General features: G+C 39.8%; 1 protein-coding gene across 11 annotated transcripts in view; it reads left to right on the forward strand.

The window, feature by feature from the left end:
- Positions 1 to 18,668, forward strand: part of TLN2 (talin 2) — a 429,909-nt gene that overhangs the window by 204,070 nt on the left and 207,171 nt on the right. For 2 of the 11 annotated variants that reach the window (XM_034994419.1, XM_034994421.1), the window contains one exon: positions 10,501 to 10,579. The exons of the other annotated variants lie outside the window; for them this stretch is intronic. The gene's annotated coding sequence lies outside the window, so the exon portion shown is untranslated. The remainder of the gene's footprint in view (positions 1 to 10,500; positions 10,580 to 18,668) is intronic. 11 annotated transcript variants of the gene reach the window in all.

Consider the following 18,668-nt stretch of genomic DNA (forward strand, 5'->3'; position numbering starts at 1 on the left):
CTCATAAAATAAGCCACCTCTGTCTTGAATGAATCCTCCTTTCTGTGACTGCACGGAAAGGTGGAAGGTTTTGGCCTAGGAAGGGCTGGAAAGAGGAAGCTCTCAAAGGAGGTAGGCTATGTGCACGTGCTGTTCTGCTGCTTTGTCTCCGAAACTGGTCTGATGAGAAGCATAAGATTTTCTCTTGGGGGGTGGGCGGCAGGGGTGGGGGGGAGAAGAGAGGAGATAACATATCACAGTTACGAGGGAAGAACAGAAATGGGTAAGCTTTGACAGTTTCCCTCCGCTGCTTTGTCAAGCTGTCTTGAGACACCCGAGTGCTGACAATTCCTCCGCAGTCCTGCGTGTAATGTCAAAAGTGTGTGCGTGGGCAGTTATGTACATAAGCACATGATGGGAGGGAAAACAAGAGGACTGACTTAAAAATAGTTAAAGACTAGAAGCACCACATTAATGTGACATCTACTGACCAAATAGGAGAAAAATAAAATCCATAAGGCAGCTGAGAAAGATGAAGCCCATCTTAATCAGAGGCTGTTGTCTTGAACTACTGGAGCACAGTGACCTGAAACCTGCTTGTACCAATAACCCAATAACACCCTTGATTGCTTTTTTCTTTTTTTTTTTTTTCATGGCTGCCTAAGGGAGACTATTGTCAGGTTTTTGGGGATAATTGGAAAATGCGGGAGTGTGTATTGTCATTGTGCTGGTCATCAAGGCTAATGCGGGGGGACCACTGGGGGCAGTATGAGGAGGACCCATCTGTAAATGTCATTGCTTGCATCTTGCAAACCACATAAAACCTGTGGGACTTAGCTCTTGACCAGCAGACGTGCATGATGGCCTTCAGACTGACTCAGGCCCCTGACCTACTTTTCTGGTTACACAGGCCTAAATGAACGGGTTAGGAGAGCTTTTCCAAGTTGGAGTCGTCCTGATCACAACTGGAACTCTTCAAAGTGCTGGCCTGTGGTGGTGCCTCTTACACTGGGGTATGGCCAGGCTTTGGTGGCTGCAGTGTAAGCTAAGGGTTTTTTACTATCCAAGACCTAATTGTACATTATTCATCCGTGTAATTGAATTAAAGGTGAAGAGGGCATAGGCTGTGGTTAGGACAAGGCCTGGGAGGAAATGCCTTTTGCCATGAGCTGAGCTTAGAGGTTTCAGCATCCATTCCATTAGAGCGCAGTGTGCTGGAGAGCCAGGAGGAAGCCAGCAGCTTCTGGGAGCAGCTAGGCTCCTGTGCCCTGGCAAGGGCAGGGAGAGGCCAGGAACTCCCACAGCATATGTTTGGGGGCAGCGGTGGGGGGGCGGTGGACATGGGCTGAAGCTGATGGGCAGGAAGGAATTTTAAATACAGCCACCTGTCTTCTCAAACCTTAGGACTCTTTCAAATCCAGCCAATCTGGGTTTCCCTGTCGCCAACCTGGCTTTCAGACTGGGCTCTGCTGATGTCATTTTGCTGGAGACTGCAGAGATCCAAGTGTGGGCAGATGGGAATGGATGCTGGAGGAAAGATGGCAGGCCACTCATGTATGAGTGGGCAGTAGAGGGAGGCCGGGGACATGGAGGCTCTAGGGAGGGTGGACCTGAATTCCCCATGAAATCCATTTGCATTCTGTGCTGAACAATGGGCAGATAGCACGTTCTCCCACATGCCAGAGGGTGAGTTTGCGAGCGCCTGTCTTCCTATAGCCCTTGCCTTCAGATCATTCATTCTCGTGGTTTTCAAGCACTTGGGATGATAATTTATATATATAAATGTGCATGTGAGGCATTAGCACATAAAAGACATTTTAATAGGAGCTGGTCAAGCATTTGTGTCAATTAGTCGATACACAGAATTTTTCAGAGCAACAATTCAGTCTAATATCTGATAGAATTGTGTTTTCTGTGGCTTAAGAAAATACAATTATCTTTGTTACTTTTCATCCATTTGAACAAATAATTTTTAAAAAGATGCTTAAAGTCCAGTTTGCTGGAATGATGCTATAGTTTGACATCTGCCAAGATGGGTACCTCACCCCCTGGAAGTTGGCAGTCAAAAGCCTGGGCAGGCCAAAGCGCTATTGACTGGAGTGTGGGAAATAAATGGATATACTCATTACTGCCCTTTATCATTTTCTTCCCTAATTCTAAAGTTCTTAATTCCTTGAGACAACTGAATACAAGTACTCGAGGCCAAAGTCTGCTTTCTCCCTGCTACTGGCAAGCTTGACAGCAAGGCTGAGCACCCACACATAAAGCTTTGGATGCTGGCTGGCCATTCTAAGATCACCTTGTCCTCACACAGGAGGAGAGGGAGACTCAGATGATAAATGTCTTGTCCAAGGACACACAGCTCTTAGAGGCCCATGTACTGCTACGTGGGAAGTCAAATGAGAGCTTTTAGTTGGATCAAGTATCTGTGGCTGCTGGCGTGAAGTTGGCATACAGATGAAACTAAAGATGTCATGAATTGTGCTGGGTAGTGGATGGCGGACATGGAGGGGAAGGGCTTCAGGAGTGTGGGATTTCATTTCAGCACAAGGACAAATACCAATGTGTTTCCTCTTGGCAGATATTCAGTTTGATTGGAAGTATTTTAAACTCTGCCCTACTAAAATAAGATTGTGGGCTTGTTTTTGAGGGTTGAAAGGAAGGACTAAGGTGAGTGCTGGTGATAAAAGAAGCAAGGAATGTCTCATCTTATGAGATGTTTATGCCAGCCACACCTTTAATACACATGCTGTTTAAAATTTCATTATCACCAAGGCTAATGCAGTTCTAGTAGTTAGATCATTTTGTTTCTTGGCAAAAGAGAATTCTTAAGGGGATGATGCATCGTCTGGATGTGCAGGAAGAAAGGTTAGATGTTAAACTTTCTATATCATTCTGCCCTTGGGTAGGATGGAGTTGCACCCCAGACACTTGATTTGCTTTCATCATCATGAGAATTGATAGATATGGCATTTCTGTTTTGATATCTCTTTGTCCCTCCTGGTAGAGGGAGTTGGTGAATTTTGGGAGCCAGCCAAGCAGGGAATTAGGTAAGCAAAGTCTTTATTTCCACTTTTGCCTTGTATTCATAGAATAGTAATGTTTAATAGTTTCAGGTATCCTTGAGATAAGTGAAGAGGCTTGCCATATACAGAATCATATTATAAAACATTGATTTCTGCTTTTTCGAGGCTAATAAAAAAATTGAACTGCTGTGTATCAGGGACATTATTTTAAAAATAGAGCCATGCTGAAATGCATGCAAAGGGTTTTGTCTCTTAGGTATGCCAGAATTACCTCTGTTTATTAGAATTTAAAAAATTGGTTATTTTGCCATTAGATATCATCAAGTACATTAATTTTCTTTGCCTTTTTCAATTTCTCCAAGTTTTTTTTTTTATTTAAGAAAGCATCTTGTGGGGCGCCTGGGTGGCTCAGTCGTTAAGCGTCTGCCTTCGGCCCAGGTCGTGATCCCAGAGTCATGGGATCGAGCCCCACATCGGGCTCCCTGCTCAGTGGGAAGCCTGCTTCTCCCTCTCCCACTCCCCCTGCTTGTGTTCCCTCTCTCGCTGTGTCTCTCTCTGTCAAATAAATAAATAAAATCTTTAAAAAAAAAAAAAAAGAAAGAAAAGAAAGCATCTTGTTAAAACTTCCAGAATGAATGATTTTTATTAGGCAGTTTTCAGCTTACTTATTTGCCCCTCTCAGTTCTTTCCAGGTAGAGATGACATTGTTTCCTGTGCCTTGTGTCAAGTGAAGCTTTGAAGTATTTGGCATTGGATTTAATCCATTAAGATTCTGACTGTGCTGTGACTTTAATTTTCAATAGAGCAAATTATAAAAAGGGTGAAATCATACATGAACTATCAACATGGAAAGTGAGCATTCTTGTTTTCTATAGTCCTGATGTAGAAATCAGCATTTCACAATTATTTCAGCATACTAAATGTCTTTCTACTGAGAAATTAACAATGGTGTTATAGTCGTGTTGCTCTATTTAAATCTCAAGTTGCAGTTACTTAGTTTCAGTAACAAGGTGAGGACTGTAATTTTCTTTCTTTGACTGATAATTCACTGTATACTTCTGGGCTAAGACAAAAACCGTTGTAGTTTTCAAACTGTTCCCACGCCCACTGAGGCATCTTTGGTCTTTGTAAGGAGCACATTCAGGTTTACTGCACTGTCATCCTGGAGTGGCTTGTATAGGCGAAATACCAAGTAGACAATGCTATTGAAACAGGAACAAAAGTTGGAATGATATTGGGGCGCCTGGGGGGCTCAGTCGTTAAGCGTCTGCCTTCAGCTCAGGTCATGATCCCGGCGTCCTGGGATCAAGTCCCGCATCGGGCTCCCTGCTCTGCAGGAAGCCTGCTTCTCCCTCTCCCACTCCCCCTGCTTGTGTTCCCTCTCTCACTGTCCTCTGTCAAATAAATAAAATCTTTAAAAAAAATAAAATAAAAAATAAAAAAAATAAAAGTTGGAATGATATTAATACTTAGAACATCGTATACAGTAGACTTTCCATAAGCATTTGTTGAATTAAATGGAATTACTGTAAGTATGTATGAATTATTGTGGAGGTATGCTTTCTCCAAGTCTGTTCTAAAAGATTTTTCAAAGGAAGGTTTGGGTATTAAGTAAAGTCTTGCTGACTGATGATTGTAATTAAGATCCAGGATTAGAAGAAGGGTTGGATATTTCTGTGTACCAAGTATGAGGAAAGAAAGTCTGACAGTCAACATAAACGGGAAATTGATCTCCCACTCGTAAACCCTTGTTCAGTGAGGCTAAGTAGATGTTAAGTGACTAGGGTAGAGGAGCGTCTGGTATTTTAGAGAGAGCTCTTCAGAGGAGTTTTTACCTGGAAGCCTCTTGGAGGGCCAGTCAACTGGTAAGACCAAACACTAGAGCTGAGGTGGCTTATTGCTTACAGAATCAGAGCAGAGTCCTGGGTGGCCTTAGGAGAATTGTTCTTAAAATAATCGTGTTCCGTGGCACCATCTTCTCTGTCCCGATGACCTGCATGATTTCCCCAGATAGTCCTGGTGACTTAACTAGCTGGTGATATGTAACCTTCAGTTTTACATTTTCCATATTAGAAATTTTGGTGGTGGACCAAAATGTAGGGAGACTTCATCTAGACTCTACCACTTCCTTGGTGTCTCCAACTTTATGTGGTCCCTGGATGGCATAAATGAGATAAACATGACATTCCTGGCACCTAATGGACAACCCGTATGTGATGTTCCCATCTCTCTCTGAGCTTCCACGTCGACCACATGTGACATTTGCTGAGATGATACTGATTTCAAGGGGAATCTTTCTCCTAAGAGAACCCTGAGCTGAGCTTCAGGACTGGTGTTACCAGTTGTGACTTTGGTTGTTTTGTGTATTTTCTACTCACCTTCCCACATCTTTCCAGATATGTTTTTTAGTACATTATGCTTTTCTTCACCTTCGTATTCTACCATAAAATGTAAATATTAGGCTATTAAAAAATAAAAGACCTGAGCAGCCAATAAAACAGAATTCTAATCCACTTAAGCCTTGAAAAAATCCCTTAGAAAACACATAACATTCCAGGGGCGCCTGGGTGGCTCAGTCGGTTAAGCGGCTGGCTGCCTTCGGCTCAGGTCATGATCCCAGAGTCCTGGGATCGAGCCCCACGTCGGGCTCCCTGCTCAGTAGAGAGCCTGCTTCTCCCTCTCCCTCTGCCTGCCTCTGTGCCTACTTGTGCTCTCTCTCTCTGTCAAATAAATAAATAAAATCTTTAAAAAAAAAAAAAAAAGAAAACACATAACATTCCAAAAGGAATTGAGAATGCATAGGCCATTTTAATACCTTCTTATTCTTAATTTAGAGAATCTCTTCTTTTTGTGTCTTTGAGGAAATTTTCTTTTCTGTTTGTTTGGTGAGGTAGTAGTCGATTGTGACACACTTAAAGATTTGTCAGAATGGTCAAAATTAAATCTAGTGTCACAGAAGTTTGTGCCTCTGTTAGAATATTTTATTAGCTCTGTTGGCTCCAGCATATTTGACTTTTTTTTTTTTTTTTTTTAAGGCTTATGTAATTGAATTACTTCACTCTTAGCGATTGAACCACTTTCTGGGAAACCATCTTTATTTCCAAGCTAGTAGGTTAGTTCTTAGGGTGAGGGACTGGGCCTTAGGTATATTTATATTATATATTAGGGGTTAGCAGAGTGCAGGCTGTATTACTGGTATTCAGTAACTGTTTATTTAATTGATTTTGATAGTTTTAAGGTGGTATCCCTTAATAACTGAAATTTTCCTTCCACTTAGCTAGTCATTTGAAAATCTCAGAGCAGTGAACTCCTCCCAGGGCTCAAAATACTGAATTGCTGTGATTACTGAAGGGGATTTCAGGCTCATCAGGGAAAGTTCAGTTGCTATCTTCTCTCCTTGTGTATAAATTAATCTAAGGTTTGGAATTGTCTGGCCTTTCTCCCCAATCATCATTCAGTGAAAATGGAGAGAATGCTCTTTTTTAGGTTTAAACAAAAGCTGATAAAGAGTGGGGTGCCTGACTGGCTCAGTAGAGCATGTGACTCTTGATCTAGGGGTTGTGCGTTCTAGCCTCACTTTGAGCATAGAGCCTACTACAGTAAATAAATAAATAATAAAAAGCTGATAAAAGACTAAATTTGGACCTAACCTCAGACTACATATAAAAAAATAATTCAAAATGGGTCAAAGTTTCTAAACGTAGGAGCTATAAGACTACAAAACTCTTAGAAGGAAATATAGGTGGAAATCTTCTATGACCTTGAAGCAGGCAATGATTTCCTAAATATGATACCAAAAGTATATGCAATGAAAGGAAAAAATAAATTGGACTTTATCAAAACTAAAAAAATATTGGGGCATGATAGGACACTGTCAAGTAAGTAAAGAGACAGTGTATAGAATGTGAGAAAATGTTTGCAAATTATATATCTGATAAGGCTCTAGGCTCAGGAATATAAAAAGAACTCTGATGATTTAACAACAAAAAGGGAAATAATCTTTTAAATGAGAAAAGAATTAGACTGTTCTTCCAAAGAAGATATCCAAATGGTCAGTAAGCACATAAAAAGATGCTCAACATCATTGGTCATCAGGGAAATGCCAATCGTAATAAGACCACCTCACCACTAGAGTGGCCATAATAAAAATGACAGACAATAACAAGTGTTGGGGAGAATTTGGAGAAACTGGAATCCTATAGATGTCCGGTGGGAACGTAAATGGTGCAGCTGTTTTGGAAAAAGAGGCAGAAAGATAAAACATAGAAGTACCATATGGCCCAGCAATTCCACTCCTAGGTATATGCCCAAAAGAAGAGAATTTAAAGAATTGTATCTCATGAAAAAAAATTTAAAGATTTAATTCTTTAGAGAAATTTTAGATTTACCATAAAATTGAGAGGAAAGTGCAAAGATCTTCCATATACCCCATGTTCCCACACATACACAACCCCCCCCAATTATCAACATCACTTAACAAAATGTTACGTGTATATCCTTTCTCACCAAGGATAAACCTACATCGACCCATTATAATCATCCAAAATCCATAGTTAAAAGATTCAATTTGATGTACATTAAATCAGTTTAGATAAATATATAATGACATATATCCATCACTGTAATATACAGAATAGTTTCACTGCCCTAAAATTCTTTGCTCTACCTATTTAACTCCATCCTCACCCTTGCAACCACTGATCTTTTTATTGTATCCCTAGTATTGCATTTTCCAGAATGTTATATAGTTGGAATCATATGGTATGTAGCATTTTCAGTTTGACTTCTTTCACTTAGTAATATACATTTAAGGTTCTTCCATGTCTTTTCATAGCTTGATAGCTTATTTCTTTGTAGCACTAGATGATAATCCATTGTCTGGATGCACCATAGTTTATTTAATCCATTCACCTGTGGAAGGCATATCTTGGTTGTTTCCAAGTTTTGACAGTTATGAATAAAGCTTTTATCAGCATCTATGTACAGGTTTTTATGTGGACATAAGTTTTCAACTCCTTTGGGTAAATACCAAAGAGTGTGGTAGCTGCATTGAATGATAAGAGTATATTTCATTTTGTAAGAAACCGCCAAACTGTCTTCCAAATTGGCTGTACCATTTTCCATTCCCACCAGCAATGGGATGAGAGTTGTTGTTTATCCACATTCTCACCAGCATTTGGTGTTGTCAGTGTTCTAGATTTTGGCTAACCTAACATGTATTAGATGTGTATCTTGTTTCAACTTAGATTTCCCTGATGACATATACCGTGGAGCATCTTTTCTTTTTTTAAGATTTATGTATTTATTTGAGAGAGAGAGATACTAGGGGAGGTGCAAAGGGAGAGGGACTCCTCAAGCAGACTCCCTTTGAGCATGGTGCCTGATTCAGAACTCGATCCCAGGACCCTGAAATCATGACCTGAGCTGAAATCAAGAGTAGGACACTTAATCAACTGAGCCACCCAGATGTCCGTGTGGAGCATCTTTTCATGTGCTTATTTGCCCTCTATAGATCTTCTTCTGAGACGTCTGTTAAGATCTTTGACCCATTTTTTAATCAAGCTGTTTGTTACTGAGTTTTAAGACTTATTTGTATATTTTGGATAGTAGTCTTTATCAGATGTGTCTTTTGTAAATATTTTCTCCCAGTCTATGGCTAGTCTTCTTAGTGTCTTAATATTGTCTTTAAGCAGAAGTTAGTAATTTTTAAGTCAAGCTTATCAATAAATTTTTTCATATATCATGTCCTTGTTGTTGTACCTAAAAAGACATCACCATACTTAAGGTCTCCTATAGTCTAGGAGTTGCTTAGTCTTATTTTACATTTAGGTCTGTGATACATTTTGAGTGAAGTTTTGTTAAGGGTGTATTGTCTGTTTCTAGATTTTTTTATTTCCTTTGTCCAAAGATGAATTGATTATATCCATGGGGGTCTATTTTTGGATTCCTTCTGTTCCACTGGTCTATGTATATATACACTGCAAAAGGATCCCCTCATTGAGTTAATTAACACCTCAATCACTTCACATACTTACTTTTTTTTGTAAGAATATTTAAGTTCTACTCTCTAAACAAATTTCACTTATGCAATACAGTGTGATCAACTATAGCCACCATTAGACTCTCAGACTGTATTCATCTTTGACTGAAAATTTTTACCCTTTTAACTAACTCTCCCTATTTCCCCTACCCCCAGCCCCTGGCAACCACTTTTCTACTGTGTTTGTATGAGTTTGACTTTTTTTTTCTTTGATTACATGTGTAAGTGAGATGATGTGATATTTGTCTTTGGTTTATTTCACTTAACATAACGTTCTTTAGGTTCATCCATACTGTTGCAAATGGCAGGGTTTCCTTCTTTTTAAGAGTTCAGTAATACACCATTATGTACATATATTGTATATACCACATTTTCTTTATCTATTTACCATTTATGAACACTGGGGTTGTTTCCACCGTGGCTATTGTGAATAATGGTGTGATGAATATGGGAGTGCTATAAAGTCTTGAAGTCTGGTAATATCCACTTTGTTCTCCTTCAGTATTTTATAGCCAGTCTTGGTCCTTTGCCACTCCACGTGACTTTAGAATCACTTTGTTGATATCCATAAAATAACTTGATAGAGTTTTGATAGAGACTGTCTTGAATCTATAGATCAAGTGGGGAAGAACTGACATCTTGATAATATTGAGTCTTCCTATCCATGAACATTGAATATCTCTCCATTTATTTACTTCTTTGATTTCCTTCATCTGAGTTTTATACTTTTCTTCATACAGATCTTTTGTTAGATTTATACCTAAATATTTCATTTTGGGGGAGGTGCTAATGTCTATGGTATTGTTTTTAGTATTACTTCCCACTTGTTCATTGTTGGTATATAGGTAAACACTTTTTATATTAACCTTGTGTCCTACAACCTTGCTATAATTATTAATTCCAGTTTTGTTTTTTTTTTTTTTTTTTTTGTCAACTTCTCTGGATTTCCTACAGAGAGGATCATGTCATCTGCAAACAAAGTTTTATTCCTTCCTTCCCAGTCTGTATACCTTCTATTTCCTTCTCTTGCCTTATTGAATTAGCAAGGACTTTGAGTGCACTGTTGAAAAGGAGTGATCAAAGGGGATATCCTTGTCTTTTACATGATCTTAGTAAGAAAGCTTCAAGTTTCTCACCATTAAGTATGATGTTAACTGTAGGTTTTTTGTGGATAATCTTTATCAAGTTGAGAACATTCTATTACTGCTTACTGACAGTTTCTACCATGAATGGGTATTGGAGTTTGTCAGATGCTTTTAGTGCATCTATTAACATGATCAGGTGGTTTTTCTTTTTTGGTCTGTTGAAGTCAACCAGTCTAATAGAAGGCAAGAAATTTGAGGAGAGCCAACCAAACATTCTGAGAGCTGAATGAGGACTTGACAGTGCCCTCCCTGGATTTTGTTTTTATAATCATCTCACCAGATTTTCACCTTTTCCCATCAACCCCATCAGGCTGGTAGACCTTAGCCTTAAGAGCATCTATGCCAGAGGAAGAATTGCACAGACTTGGAGGCTTTCATCACAGATGAAGGTACTTGAACAGCTACTCTTTAATAATCTAAGGCTGGGTTTGTTTTGATATGAATTGCTTGTTTCTGTTACTGCTCTCTATGGATGTATCACAAAGAGACTTAATATTTTGGGGGATCTGCATTTAGTTGATACATGACCTGGTGATTTGAGTTCTGTTAACCTTTTTTTGCTTTCTGATTTTTGTGTACCATATAACTAAATCAATAAAGAAGAGAATGGAAAAAGCTCTGTTTAACATTTTGGGAGTGATGGAGTAATGTTGTCTATAAATATTTATATATTCCTGAGAAGATGCTTTTTTCTTCTGACATTTACTGACTCATGGAGAGATTCACCACTGGGGAGGAAAGAGAATAAAGAAAGTTCTTTTTCTCAGAAAATTTATACGTTTCTTTCAAAGTTAAACAGAAGAGAAGAAAACTCAAAAGGATTTTTCATTATAATAGGTCTTTTTCTGGAGCATTGAAATATTTAGCCAGCCCTTTCTCATCCAGGACAGTAACCAGGGAAACATGAATGTGTAATTGAATGCTTCCCAAAATTCAAATAGCTGAATTTGGCTTACAGCTTCCTGTGTGTCCCACAGCTTCCCTTCCATCCAGCTTCCCCTCTCTCTCTGCACCTGGTCTCTCCTACTTCCCTTATGCCTCCTTTCTTCTAATCTTGGCTTCAGTCCTGCCTGCCTGAGTCACAGACTCCCACATTCCCGGTTTGTCAGCCACAATAATGGATAGATCCCCTCTGGGCAGCCCGAAGCCCAGCCCCAGTAAGTGCTCACCTGCCTTTCCTGGGGAGGGTGGAGGCCTGGTCAGGGAGCTTGGAAGCAAAGCTGTGCTTCCTTGCTTGGAAGCTCCTTGAGCATGCTTTCTGCATTTCAGAAATCTGGCAGGCACGCAGAGGGAAAGCTGTGCTCTTTTACTTGGCTTCAGTTCCTGCAGCCTTCTGTAGAGAGGGTACTTATACCTTCTGATCAGGGATAGGTCTTCAGTGACTGGAAACCAGAAGGCTGATTATTACAAATGTATGAAGTTTTGGGAGTAAATAAAATCTTTTTGAAATGTGGGGCCACAGTACTTTAAAATCGAGACCAACCCTGCGATAGTTGACATCCACTGAAATAATGGAGAAGAGTGAGCACTCATGTTTGGGGCTCTCATGACCATCTTTGATGTAGGGGACCAGAGTTAAAAGGTAGTAGTACTCTGAGGACTTTATGGCAAATAGTGGGACTCACCTTGTGGATTTTTAAGAGGGCTTGCTCAATGAATTCTTATAAGTCTTATTTAAGCCTTCTGTAGCATAAACAATCATCTATCATCTTTTCAAGTTGAGAGTTTTATAGTGAGGTATCTTTCTTAATAGTAAAATATATGTATATATGTTTGTATATATATGTGTGTGTGTGTGTGTATATATATATATATATATATATATATATATATGCATATGCATACATGATGGTGATGATAAAACCTGTCCATTCCAGCGTCATTGGGAATTTTGGTGATGCAAGAACAGGATTACAGTGAGTGCTGCCATTGACTACTGGTAATTCAGTGGGCACAAAATCCTCGCAAGTCCTGGTTAGAAGTTACTTATGCTTTCTTCTCCTTCTTGCATACAAATGTAAATTTATTCTCACAGCTTTCAGGACAACCCCAGCAGCTGTTTTGAAGTCTTTGATTGTTATAGGCAAATAATGAATGGAGGGCACGGCAGTGTCACGCAGATGACTTGAGCCACCATGTGGGTTGGCATTAAAGTTGGACGGCTCTTGCTTGTGCTGTGGTCTGTTCTTGTTCTGACTGAACTTCACCCATTTAGATGTTGCCTGGGAACGTCTAGAAGGATCCAGACTAATCCTGGAGCCTCGGGAATTCCCAGCTACCCAAATTCTTAGAGCCCTGACTTCATCCTGGAATCACTAAGGTGCTGGAAAGACTTTGTGCATGATCAGAGTGACGTTGGCTCTTATTCCAGACTCATTCCCTTATATGGCTTGTTGGGGTCCTTTCTGTACAAGGAGCAGCATCTGGTCCAGTGAATGGTACTCAGTGAGTTTACATGGGTGAATAAATGGGTGATTGCATTCTTTAAGAAGTAACCATTTTCTATACTGTTTCAGTTTAAGTAATTGGCTTCCTGCCATCCTGAGAAGCAGTCAGGACTGAAACCTATGGTCTCTTTTTTTAATCAGTTCTACAGAAGATTTTAGAACTAGAGTACCCACAATATCTCTCTGGTTTAAAGTTTTTCTACATCTAACACCTGAGTCATAAATTATCCCACTGACCTCCTTGTAGGCAAGGAAGAAGAAAATTGCACAAGCAGGACACGTGAAGCTGGTTTTTGGGGAAGAGCCATTACCCCTCCTACTCCCTCTGCTGGCTTGGCGACTGTTGATTATCTGATTTTGTATCTTCTTGGGGTAAAGAAAAACCTTCTAGAATTCTGTATTTTGTTTTTATGCAAACAGGGTATTAGGCATTAATAATGATGGTAGCAGCAAATACTGTGGCTTGGCTTTTCTGATGATAAGATCCTTGCTGTATGTTAAGTGAATTTTGCATGAACTGAGACGCAGTGTGTGCATAACACTGGATTCGTGAGGTCACACAGGCCCTATGTCATGGTACTGCCATTCAGACAGTGGCCTCCCAATCCAAATTTGTGTTCTTAGTCAAAGCAGTGGAAGGGGTATGCTTTAAATTTGCTGAAAGGTAGTAGTAGTATTAAGATAAGTAGAAATCTCAAATCTGCAGGAACTGGCCTAATTTTTTTTAATAGAGCCGTAATTTCTTTTAGATACTTGTTCCTCTGTAATAAAAAGGAAAGAAATCAAATGAAGGAATTGCATCCACCTGTTTATCAAACAGTTGCTGAAAATCTGCCCAATGTTGAGAATAATAAATAATTGTGGGCCCTCAAGGAGCTTACCATTACATATGGAAAGTAGGCTCAGAAGCAGTTACTCAGTGTTCAGAATCTATGGAATACCTACTTATCTGCCAGGCTCTCTACTAGGCCCTGGAGTTACCAAGTCCTGGGTAATAAGTACTGTCTGCGAGGGGAATAAAGGGTGTGACAAACTGAGTCATGAACAAAGGATAGAGCTTCCCCATGGTGGAAGGGTAACTTTTTCTGATGCCATCTGGAATGCTACCCTTCTCCCTCACCTACCCAGTCCTGTCCATTGTGTAAGGCTGAACTTCTATCACGCCCTCAGCCTGATGTTATTAACTGACTCGACCCAAAGTTTATCTTCATCCCATGGATCCTTCCGGTCCTCTTGCCATTGTGTCTACTTTTTTTTTTTCCTAGTAATCTCTACACCCAGCGTGGGGCTCAAACTCATGACCCTGAGATCAGAGTCCCATGCTCTTCTGACTAAGCCAGCCAGGTGCTCCTCTACTTTTTTTTTTTTTTAACTTCTTGGTTACCCCTTAAGAGGGGGGTCTTCTCTCTGGGTGTGGGTCATGCGTGTGCTGTGAGAGCAGAAGCCTACTGAATTCAGCACCAGCCTTCTTCCATCTCATTTATTCCCTGAAGCACTCAAGACAGTCTTCTTGTACATTATCAGTGATTGGTAAATAGTTACTGATTAACTACTTAACAGCCCCCTCTCTTGCTTTCATTATAGGCCTGGGTCTCAATTCTTGCTGTGTCCATGAGATACTTGTGCCCTGGATAACTAGGGCTACAACTTAGGGTGTTTGGTTGAATGTGAGGGAAGATTCCACAGAAGGTCATGAAAATGACTCAGTTGAGGAATGAAATACTGAGTTGCCTGGCATCAAAAGGCCTGGGGAGCTTCCTGTTTCTTTATACAAGAGAAGGGATGATGTCACAAGGAAGAGTAACTGAAAGTTGTCTTGTATTGTAGTTGGATTTATTTAATTCCTGAAGAAAAGTGTGTACTATGACCAAAGCCAAAATCAGTCAAACTCAAAAAGTAAGTTTTACCACACCAATAAAATGCTTACGGTCTCTTCCATGCTTGCCTACAAGAATCCTAAGTACCCCACATCTCCTGTCACACCATCCTACAGTGATAAGCATTTTCTATGCTGCAATCTAGTTTTGTTTGGTGGTAATGAAGCAAGGCCCTGGACCCTGGAGTTAGAACCCTCCCCAACCCCAGTATAGCTTAGTACTGTTGTGACTGTGGGCAGAAAGTATCCATTCCCACATGCCTGTACGTTGTGCCTCCACCAATATCTGCATCTGTGCCTACATGTACATGTTAATAAGCACAGCATATATATAATTTCCCTGCAGATAATTACATATATTTGACTATATTGTTAGTTTGTGTCAAAATTGTACTAATTTCCTATATTTAAGAAAATTACACTAATTAAAATCTGAATTAAACCATAATTAGCCTGGTGTATTAGTTTACTGAGGCAGCCATAAGGAAGAACCACAAACTGGTGGCTTAACCGATGGAAATCTATTGTTTCTGAGTTGTGGAAGCTGGAAGTCCCAGATCAGGGTGAGCTTCTGAGGGCTGAGAGAAGAGGGTCTATTCCAGGCCTTTCTCCTTGGCTCGACTGTCATCGTCTACCAGTATCTCCTCACATTGCCTTCCTTCCATGCATGTCTCTGTGTCCACATTTCCCCATTTTTTAAGGACACCAGTCATTTTGGATTAGGGCCCACCCTAATAACCTCATTTTACCCTGATTATCTCTATAAATAATATCCTGTCTAAGCAAGATCCCATTCTGAGGTTCTGTGGGTTGGGACTTCACCATATGAATATTAGAGGGGAGGAAACAGTGCAACCAAAAACACTATGTTAGGTGTTGTATTTGAGGATGAATACCAGTTTTACAAGCCATCACTGGCATGATGAAATACTGTAGCGTTATCACCGTAGGTGAGGCACTCACACTTTCGAAGTCAGGAAATTCTTCATTCCTGCCATTTCTTTAAGGATCCTTATCCTTTGTTTCCCACTCTTAATTGGTCTCTGCATTTCTTTTATTTTTCCAGCTTTATCTTAAGTTTTATATGTTTTCGAAATTGTTTTCCAAGAATTATTCCAGGTTGTAGAGATGGATCAGACATGCGACACTATCTTAAAGTAATAGTTTAAAATACTGGGTTACACTCAGCTGTGCTGTGAAGAGTTTACCGTTTAATGTCTCCTCCCATGGGACATGTTTGTTTCTTCCCTGTGCTCTTGATGAAGTAATATTTAGCTATACAGATCTAAATTTGATTTGGTTTTATTATTTGGAAATGTAAATCTTATCCAGAACTCACTGATAAAATTGGCAGGACTTTTGATTTGGCTTTAGTGAATATAGGAAAATGGTACTCCATCAGAGTACTTCAATTTAGTTAATGTCTTTTTTGTAATTCTGGTTTGATCCACTAGGCAGTTCTAAAAACTTGAGCTGACAGAAAGCAAAGCATTGATATTTACTGTTTATGTCCACTATTTTCTTTAGTAGAGTCTAGTCCAGTCCTTTCTTCTGTCATTTCTACTCTTAGCAGTATTTTTTAAAATTTGTGTTAAGCATCTATCTTTCCTCTGCCTCTTTTCTGCAAATCTGGTTTATTGCCCCTGCCAGATGTTTTTCCCCTGGTCATGCCTGTTGTCAGTTCTGTCTTTTGATATGGTCCCTTGTAGCCTGAGCCCTTGCTAACAGGATCGTTCTGTGGGCTAGATTGAACTATAAGATCTAGATTGATTACTGGCTTTCTTGGTTGTTAATGCATATTCGTTTAGCTAACCCATAAATCAAACTGCTAATATCTGTAGATTCAGATTTTTTTTATTGTCTTAATATCTAATATCTTTTATTGTCTTAATATCTACCCAGAAGATATTAAGCTCCTTAAAAATTCTGGTGATTCCTTTAAAAAAAAAAAAACTCTAGCTTAAGAAAATCTGAAAGAATAAAAGTTTTTAAATAGAAAATTCATATTGCAGCCTTATTTTATGATAATGAAAACTTACAAGTGGCTGATGTATACAAAAACAAAGATAGAGCTGAGTAAATGATGATGGCTTGCATTGCAATATTATGTATCTATTTTTAAAAGTTTCTAAAAACTGTAACAATCCAGTGGAGAAGATTATTATGTAATTACAATGGGGGAAACATGAGAATACAGAATTACGTAGAGCATGTCATCTCAACCACATGAAATTATACATAAACAGTGGAAGATGTGTCAAGATGTTAGCATTGCTTATGTTTGGGTGAGGTGGAACCATTCAAGGAAGCCTGGATAATGACAGATTTGGGTTTAAACCTCCCCTTCTCCTGTGAGTGCGTGTTACTTAAGAGACATAACCTCCTAAGCCTGATGATCCAGGGCAGGTAGGACTTCTCTGAATGAATTGTTGAACGACTTATCAGAATGCAACACATGAAAATTCAGTTGTTAACAGAAACCTTAACAATACATATATTTCACCCATTTTATCGCTCTCCTAACACAAGCACTATGTTCATTTTTCCATGTGCCTTCCTGTTTTAAACACACAGTAGGAGGCAGAGCCCCCTCTGTCAAGCCCCATAACCACAGTGTCCTGGTCACCTTACCTGGGTGAAGTCTGTCCTCCTTAGGATGGTGTGATGTTGAAGATTCAGTGCCTTGATGTACAGAAAGGGTTTAGAATCCATGCAGGCACATCATTGGCTTTAGATGTTTACTGCTGCTAATTAAGAAATGGAAAATGTTTTAGTTCCTACATTGAGGAGAAGGAAAAGCCACAGTAAAGATTTATGTACCCTGCAGACAGCTGGACTTGATGACTTCTGTGTCTGAGATCAGGGCTACTGCAGGCGAGATTCAGTTTAACTGAGATGTGGCAATTTTCAGATGTAAAATGGGGGTGATCTTGGAATGAGTGGCCACAGAAAATAGGGATACTCTGGAAAATCTCATCTAGTGTGCGAATGCTGGGTTGGGACTGTGGTGGACTCTGAATCTCCAGAAATGTACGTTTCAATCAAGTTCCTTGCTTTATTTCAGTTCTGCACACAAGTGCCAGATTTTTAGGTCTGGGCTCTAACAGAAATGCCCTTCTGATTTATGGGCAATGGATTAACATAGATAAGCCTCGAGAACATATTTTTAATATTCTTTTTTCTCTTTAGCATCCGCCCTTGCCAAAACCTTGCACTATTGCCTCTTTCAGTGATGGATGGTGCTGTGGGTTTGCAGTTTTGAATTCATGGGTCAGAGGTCAGAGCTGAAAACCTTTGTAGTGAAAGGGATTTGGAGATAGGAAGTAGGAGATTTCTCTGTTTTTTAACCGAAAGCAAACCTGATGGTGTGCCCTGTCGCTGCACAGCCCAAGCCCACGCTGCTTTGGCAGATAGTCTTGAGTCCAGTGGATGCTTTTTTAGCATTAAAAAACACAAGCATGAGAAAGGTGACCCGAGAAGGAACTTGAAGTTCTTTTCATTCATTCTTACGGGTTCAGTGTACAACACACTGAATATTTTCTTCCAGATCATCGTAGAACAAAGCTGTCTATTTTTTCCAAGTAAAATCCAGTCCCTCTGTACGCATCCCCATGATGGGTGCCTTCGTGACCGAGCTTATGTTTATCAGCATCAGCAGTAGCCTGGAGAATCTGCTTTCCTGGGATTTTATAGGCTTGTCACCAGGGGTCAGAAAAAAACAAATAATGGGATAAGTTTATTCCCAGTTATCCAAACAAAGAGTAAATAATTCACAGTTCTTCTGGTCTTGACCTTCACTTTCATTTTTCTTTTGTTATTCCTTGGACTTAACCTTTTATTTTTCTTTCCTGTGTATTTTTATAAATAGCCTCAACTCATTTGAGTTTGGGTGTAAGAGTTCAAAATCGGAATTCACTTTGGAACCTTCTTCCCACTTTAACTTGGGAGAGAAAGCAAACGGCAGGACCGCAAGGTGGGCTCCAGAGGGGGATGGGCGGTGGGCTCCAGTGGGGATGATTTATTTTGCTGTCTGAGCAGCCACAGGGTAACAGGGACATTGCCAGGAAGCTGGCACAGGCTTCTTAGTGGTCTGAGGGAAACAAATGCTCGATGCTCCCAGATGATCTGTGAAATGGGGATGCAAAAAAAAAAAAA

Source organism: Mirounga leonina, unplaced genomic scaffold, assembly GCF_011800145.1.
Source record: "Mirounga leonina isolate KUSES-001 unplaced genomic scaffold, KU_Mleo_1.0 Mir_91, whole genome shotgun sequence".
Classification (NCBI taxonomy): Eukaryota; Metazoa; Chordata; class Mammalia; order Carnivora; family Phocidae; genus Mirounga; species Mirounga leonina.